The 8133-nt window shown below is 43.6% G+C and overlaps 1 long non-coding RNA gene across 1 annotated transcript; it reads right to left on the bottom strand.

Moving 5' to 3' along the window:
* Positions 1–236: 236 nt before the first annotated feature.
* On the bottom strand, positions 237–2377 carry LOC131828187 (uncharacterized). The gene is made up of 3 exons (XR_009352277.1): positions 2120–2377; positions 458–512; positions 237–371 (listed from the first exon to the last, which is right to left on the bottom strand). It is a non-coding gene; the product is annotated as an uncharacterized LOC131828187 (long non-coding RNA).
* Positions 2378–8133: the final 5756 nt, after the last annotated feature.

Here is an 8133-nt window from a genome sequence, read left to right as displayed (position 1 = left end):
GGCCTGGGCTGGGATGCAAGAGGTCTTGCTTTAGCCAATAACAACCAGAATGACCTTGGGTGATCCAATTCCATTCCCTTGGCCTCAGTCTACACATTGTCACTGGTCACTAGTCACTAGATCCTACAGCCATGACCCCTAAGGTCCCTGGAATACTGGATGGCTATTTCTGGTTCATTAAACCTTACTTAGAGAATAGGGAGCCCACTATGGTCACCAAAAATTGCTTACCGGTGAAACTTCTCCCACTTTTCCTCATATCCACTTGTGCTTCTCAGGGTGAGTGGCTGAGGCCACAGTGCGCTCAGTGGTATGGAACTGGGGAAGCAGGGGCTCGTGAGTCTCCTCTCCAACTGCAAACCCCACCAGACCTGAGTAGGAGATGGCCTTAGAAGCACTGCTGAGGTCTCTTCTAACACTTCTCCCACCCAATCTCATCCCCAGTTCCCATCATCACCTTTTCATCTGGGCTGGGGACCTGGAGACTTGTCCACCGAGGGCACTCACTCATGCTGTGGAAAAAGAGAGTTAAGAAAAGCCAAAGGGAGCACTGCCCTCCAAGTCCAGAAAACCAGTAGTATAAAGCATATTTCCTCTCACTGTCATAAGCTAACTCTGGAATGGCAAGTCCACAGTCAAAGAGAAACAGAATATTTGGCAGATAAGCTCCAACTCTGATCTCTTGGTATTCACATTAAGGAGACTTATCTTTAAGAGACAAATATGGCACTAATATTCGCTCTTTCTCTTACACATACACACACACACACACACACACACACACACTGTTGACACTGTTGACACCACTGTTGACAGAAGTTGGGGAAGAAGTTGATATTTTTCCCTTTGTTTTCCTTGCCTTACTTTAATTATTTCATGGTGAAGTGATATATATGTCTTAAAGAATCTTATTCCTGACAAGCCTGCCCAGATGACTTCCTAAACCATATCACCTGATGAAAAATGGCAAGACTGATTTGTTCAGCTGAATCCCTGGAAATGGTGCAATCTCCTGATCTGTCCTTCTTATAGAAAATATGCCACCATCTTGAGGGTTGCAGTGGAAGTTCAAATGCAGCCCAGTCATTGTGACTGGGATCGTGATGATGTGTATGATCAGTTGAAACCAGCATTTCAGGAGAACCACCCTTGAGGCACCCTTTCATCCTTGGAAACATTCCTGCCTTGCCTTGGGTCAAGCTCACTGCCTTCTTGGTTGGGACAAAGAGCAGGGCAGTTCCACACTTGGAGACTCAGGGCCCACTATCAGCAGATTACCCATCTGACGACTCACTTAAGGAGACCTGAAGTCTTTCTCTCCCTATTTCCAGTGCCTGGCACAATTATTTGTGCACATCAATGCAACAGAATTTCAGAAGACATTAGGACATAGTCAAATTCAACCTGCACGAATAGACACAAAGACAGCCAGGCTAAGAATAGATTTCTAACAGAGTCACCTAGTGCTTTGTCCCTTTCTTAAGAACAGAGTTTGGGCATTTCCCTTGTTTCTAATTTGAACCTTCTGGCTATTTTATGAGCCTACTTTCTTCTTTTAAGGGAAGAAAGAGGGCTCCCTAGCACAGAGAAGACTCCACCCAAATTCTTTTTTTTTTTTATTGTATTTATTTTTTTCCTTTAGAGATGGGTGGTGGTGAGGGACAAAGGGAGAGGGAGACAGAGAATTCCAAGCAGGCTCCATGCCCAGCACAGAGCCCAATTCAGAGCTCAATCTCAAAACCTTGAGATCATGACTGGAGCTAAAATCAAAAGTCGGATGCTTAGCTGACAGAGCCACCCAGGCACACCACACATTCTTAACATCAAAACAATTCATAGCCTGGAAAGAGATACAGAATTCCTCAGACTATATTGCCTGTAACTTGTAAGATGTCTGTAGGCCTAATCTTGTAAACTTACTTATTTTCCCATATTTTGAGAAAGAAGTCTTCCAAATCCCTTTTTATAGTCATAGCCACATTTGATATATTCCTGAGGTCTCAAAACCTCAAATCCACTATTGTTGGTAATGAACACAGAGGTTCCTCTACCAATAGAAGGGTCTATACAAGCCAGTTCTATAAGGCACACATTCTTATCAAGAAAGGACAGGACTCACCACACACCAAGTGTGAGCACTGTGCATTTGAAATATTTCCCAATTTTTCAGATAAGAATTCAACCAGTTAACTTCATTCCACAGCCAATATCCTTCATGCAGTAACAACCAAATGGCCATATGGGAATCTAAATTGCTGGAGCTTGGTGCTTCACCACGTGGCTGAAGACTGTGCAGGCACACAAGAAATTTTTCCATCCTAGACTTCCTGGAAATGCCAAAATCTGTTTTGTCCTCATCTTAAGTGAACTGAATTATAAGTTGGAAATAACTCAATTCCTTGAAAAAGGAGGTGTGCTAGGTACATTCCATCCCCAGATCAAATTAAATAGTTTACTCCAAAGTGATCTTTCCCGCACACCGAGGCTCATCTGAGTTTCCCTACAGTAAGCACAGACTTCGCTCAGTGGGAAAGTCTCCCTTTCGCAACCCCCAACCCCCAAACCCTCCTCTGAATCGTGTCCATTTCCCCTGCTGATTTTGTTCACTCTTAACATGGACAAATTGTTAAATGGGTATTCTCTTTTATTTCTCCTGTTTCCTCCCCTCGCCACACCCATACTCTACCTCTTTGCAAGCCATGAAGGAGAAAAATGAATCTCAAGAGCCAGAGAAACTAGGTAGTCTAGAGAAAGTTCTTTAGACTTTGGAGGGTATGCCCAGCCCTAGGATAGCTGGAGAAGAGTTTCACAGAGTAAGAGTCACACATGGCTAGAACTGTGTGGTGAGTGGGCTTCACCCACCTGCACCCTTGGTTTCTGTCTCCTAAGCTACCATGAGAGGGAAGAAGCCCTCTCCCACCCTCTTTAAAAACCAGGCCTTCTCAGAGGCTGGTCACTGATAGGTGCTGTGGAGAGTGGAATAGGGACGTGGGAGCTCCCTGTACCATGTTTGATGGGCTCCATCATCATGGTCCTTTGGGTAGTTTTAAAATCTGTTTTCAGGGGCACCTGAGTGGCTCAGTGGGTTAAGCCTTTGCCTTCCGCTTAGGTCATGATCCTGGGGTCTTGGGATCAAGCCCCGCATCAGGCTTTCTGCTCAGCCGGGAGCCTGCTTCCCCTCTCTCTCTGCCTGCCTCTCTACCTACTTGTGATCTCTCTCTGTGTCAAATAAATAAATAAAATCTTTAAAATCTGTTTTCAAGTATTTTTCCAACTTACCCATTTCCAAGATTGTATATGTCAACAATAAGGATATCATTACATTCAACAGATCATGTATATGTCATTTGATCGCCTAGCATCTAAGATCTTCCCTGCTGGAGTATGAAGAGTCTGAAGAATGAGACTGTGAGCTTTTATGTCTGTATCTGCAGATCTTAGCTTAGAGACTGGCACATATCAGGTGCTTAATAGAGATAGTTAAGTGAATAAATAAAACAATAAATGAAGTCTCAACCTAGACCCAGCATTAACTAGGCAGACCTTGGGCAAGGAAGGGAGACAGGGAGGGAGGAAGGGGGAGAAGGAAGGAAAAAATAGAGGGGGAAGGGGAGGAAAGTAGCAGCATAATGTACAGCACCAGTTCTCCAGAAAAATAAGATTTTCCTGCCTAAAATAATTGAAGAACAAGGAAATTCGATTTATATAGTTCCCTCCACTGGAAGACAAATCAGATGAGTGAAACTGAGTTTCACAGGCAAAAAAGAATGTGTGTGTGCATGTGTTGACGGGGTAGAGGGGAGGAGAAGGAAGGTAAAGACACATAGTCTACTGCCAAAGAGAAAAGGGTTACAGGCCTGATTCTGCCAGGTTAGCCGTCCCTATTCATCAAACTCACTTAATTGCTGTAGTCTGGACTCCCTTTTGCCTGAGTAAACAAAACCTAAAAGATTTTTCGAGTTTATGCCCTTGTTTTCTTAGCTCTTCTGAATGTGCTGTCAGCCAAAGGCATTGGCCGCACCCCTCTCTTTCAACACACTCCAGGGGTTTGCTCTGTTTATCAAGCAAACAACTGGATTGCAGCAAAGACTATCTCCAGCTTCGGGGAAGCTGCTCTGTTGGCTAGCTAACCTGTTTGAGGAGCTGACAAAATCAATTTTCTCTGTTGAAATCCTCAGAAGCCATACAGGGTCCTCCAGGCTCCTTACTCTGCACCTTCTTGGATAATCAATCCATCCCCTCCCCAGGTGAAGGCTGAGACTGATGAGACCCCCTTCCCAGTTTTTGTGTTGGCCTCCTGGCTGTCATGGCCACGTTGTCAACTTAATTCCATTGCTAGATCATGAAAGTTTTAGCTACATGTTGATGGCAGCCCCATCCATTTGACTTGCACTTCTTAGATTACATGCTGAGTAAAAAGCATTTCTTTTAAATATCTAGAAACCCACCAAATGTTGCAAAAGCATGCATTCATGTGCATGTGCACAAACACATACACACACACAAATACAACCTGAAAAATCTCATTTCTCACAGGATTCTGAAGCCTTGCTTCTCCCAAAGCAGCCCTTATGCACTGCACAAGGCTTATGCTTCCACGCCCTAGAAACCTCTTTGAAATAAGCTGTTTTGAAAATTGAGCAAGTCAGAAAGATGGCGGTAGGGAGGAAGGTCACCTTGTGTAGATTAAAAGGAGTGTTCCAGTTAAATGCCTACATGTTTTGCCATCGTCTAGATTGATTGTGACATTCCAGTAACACAAATATATTTATCTTAGAGTTCTATGTAATGTATACATAAATCTTACATATTTGTTCAACATTTACTGCCATTATTTATAACGGTCTGTGAGCACTGCAGATGTTAGGTTGATGCTGTTTTACATCAAAAACTTAGTCTACAAGGTAAAAACCCAACTCTGAGCAATGACTCCAAACACAGAGGTTTCCAAATCCAACTACACATTAGATTCATAAGGAAAAAACTTTTTTTAATATTGATTGCAGGTCCCACCCCTGAATTTCTGAATCTGGATCTTGGGGAGGGAGTCTTAGACTCCTTGCTTTTAAACACATTCCTCAGTGATCTTTATCAGTCACCTCAGCAGGGCAGGACTCAACAGTCTAGCAAATGTAGCTGCAATTATTAACAGAGTCTTCCAGATGGAACAGCCTCTGCTGACACCCAGATCTCTCTGAAGTCCGTACTCCCCAGGACCTGTGAGAATGAGATGAGGGAAATCCTGCATCCCTGGGGCATGGTAGAGACCTCAGAGAAGGAATTTCTTGAGTGAAGACCCTGAAAGATCATGGTGGAGATCAGCTCGCTCTGCTTCTTTCAACAGTGTCAATCTCATCCCCTACATCACCCTTCTCAAACTGTCCATCTATCTGCAGGTTTCCTGTGGACATGAGGGAAAAAATGAAATCCTGAAAGATCACTCAGAATTGCTCCAGAGACCTACCCCCCCCCCAAACATTTCTGAAATGACCTTTTCTGCTGCTTGCTCCAATTCAACATTTACCAAGGCTGTAGTTTTTCACTTTTTCTCCATCCCCCAAAAAGATGTTGCTCAAGCTAGTGCCATAAGCAGTGAGGACAATCATTAACCTAATATAAGCCTCATCTCACTTCATTTTGCATCAGAAAACTCGAGAAAAGCCCAGAGGCCAAATTACCTCCTCCTTGCACCCTTTATATTTCCCTATTTCTGGACATTCAAAGATGCGAGGGATTCTGGAATCCTTCCAGCTCTCACTTCTTTATCTTCTGCTCTGGCAACATTCATCTCTTGTTCTCTGCCTTGCTTTTTTCTGCAGTTCCCTTTATACACTGTACAGACCACCAAAAAAATGCTAAAATTCTATCCCTTAGCAAAGCAGAAACTGCTCAGTAGTGATGTTAACCTCAAGTTGGGCTTTCAGATCCTCTCCTCTTTGAACCTCTTTCAGAATCTGTCAATCCAAGGACACACACTCTTGTCTCTAAGTTCTTTATAGCTATGGTTCATCACCATCCACAAGGTCACTGACTGCCCTTCCCCATGACCTACAGCTGTATTTGTTTGCAGCCTTAAATAGTACTGGCTTCTCCTTCTAAACAACTGCCTCCCTGCCCCACCTCCCACCCACCACTCCTCATCCTTCAGCCCTGGGTCAGCCAGTGGTAAGTCAAGGGCAAGTACAAAACAAATTTGCAGTTCTCCTTCCTGCCCCAGATCTTTCTTAGTGCTAATTTTTTCCAGCTTTTTCCTTAATGCTCAATATTTGTATCTGGGATTCCTGTCTCCAGATGTATTAGTTTGTGTGTTTCCAGGCTGGACTTTACGCCCCTTGTCTCTTCCCTAGAAGAAAGGATCTTTAAATCTAGAAAGTTCCATTCTGGAATCTTTCCTATTGTCCACCAGAAGCTCCTATTCCAGAATCCACACATGGCTTGGAGAAGAGGTTGGGCAAGGGTGAAGCTTGTTCAGGCTGTAAATATCCAGCCAGTCCATCCCACAACACACACCAATATTGGCAACCAACATCGTGGCAGCTACCACCCCTCCCTCTGACCCTCATTTGAGCAGAGAACTGGCCACAGCACCTCCCAAAATAATCTGCACACAACTTAAATTGAAATTTACAAGGAGTCCTATCACATTTTTTCCTAAAATTCTAAATCCATAACATCTACAGAACTCCTTTTATCCAGTTATTGAGTAATTCTGTGGATGGAAAAAAATGGAAAAGAAGACAAACCCATCCTTCATCCACCCATTAAGGTTTTCATGTTTTGCTCTTTCTTTTCTACCAGCCAGACCTTTGCACTTTGCCCATTGTCATACCAGTTTGACAAGTGCTCTGGTGCATATAGAAGTGATTAAGTTTGATTAGAGCTCCAAATATTCACCATGCTCTTGAAAATCAATGATGCCTCCCTTCCAGGGTCTTGGTGCTAAATGTATTGATCCATTAGGTGTTCTCTAAAATATGGCACTCAAGTTGAGTCCTGTGGGTCTGGAGGTCTGTGAAAAGGTAGTTCAACTTCACTAAGTACCTGGCTCCCTCATGTGACACCCAGGGGGCTCCTAGTTCTTTTATACTAAGCTAAATCTGAATCCCTTGAGCTAACAAAAAGAAATCCAGCCATAGAGTAGTTTTGGGAGAAAGAAGCACAATGAATCCAGTCACTACAATGTCACAGATTCTGAAAGTTGGGAAATTTCTGCTCTCTGGAATGTCAGTGGGCCAAAGTGACAAACTAATTGTTCTTTTCCATCTGGGTAGTTGGCATCATGTGGACATAACTGGTATCTGATTCTACTGCCTTGACAAATACTGAAACTATGCAGACCAAATTTTATTACAACAGCCTCAAAGGGCTGTCCATTTATATCATGCTGAATTTTGCTGCATCAAAGATTTTGCAAAAGAAGAGGCCACCTGCTTAGAATTCTTGTTCCTGCCTGGAGAGTTAGAAGAGAGCAGTAAGGGTCCCCCGAAGCCAACTGTCACATGAAGACCTCCAGTGCCCGCAGTGGCATAGCACATGCTAGCTGGCACCTTCCAGCTGGAAGAGAAAGACAGAAAGATATATGGAGAAAAAGAGACACAGAGTGATTGAACCCAAGCCACTCAGACCCCAGGCTCAATTGTCACACCCTAGTTACCCTAGAACAGAGTTTAACAGGCCATTCCCTGATCCAGAAAGTATCTCAAGAATTCTGGTCTAAATTCCATGGTCTATTTAATTTCTCTCTGCTTATCCAGAATTCCCAAACTCATTCCAAGCTGGAACTCTGGATTCTGGGCCTGTGTGAGGCTTGGTGACCTGTGGGCACCTCTGATCTTGGGTCACCCCCACCTTCTAGTTTGGATCCTAAATCTTAAGTGTCTCTTCCAACTTGACAGGTTTCTACCTTGCCCTCAAGACTCACTATAAAAACCCAAACTGCCCGGGGCTCCCAGAAGTGAGCTGGCCTTGGTTCAGTGACCTGGAACTAGATATTTTTATGAAGGGCTAAGTTGTGTCATACCTTTCCTGAATTCCAGTCCAAATTTTGTTTTTAGAAGCTCACTAACAAAGAATACACAGCTGGAGAAAGTTATCTCCTTTCTCTTTGTTTTCTAACCTCCAAATTAAAAACTA

Source organism: Mustela lutreola, chromosome 3 (genome assembly GCF_030435805.1).
Source record: "Mustela lutreola isolate mMusLut2 chromosome 3, mMusLut2.pri, whole genome shotgun sequence".
Taxonomy (NCBI): Eukaryota; Metazoa; Chordata; class Mammalia; order Carnivora; family Mustelidae; genus Mustela; species Mustela lutreola.
Note: the sequence above shows the minus strand (reverse complement) of the source record. Positions and strands in the feature narration are given on the sequence as shown.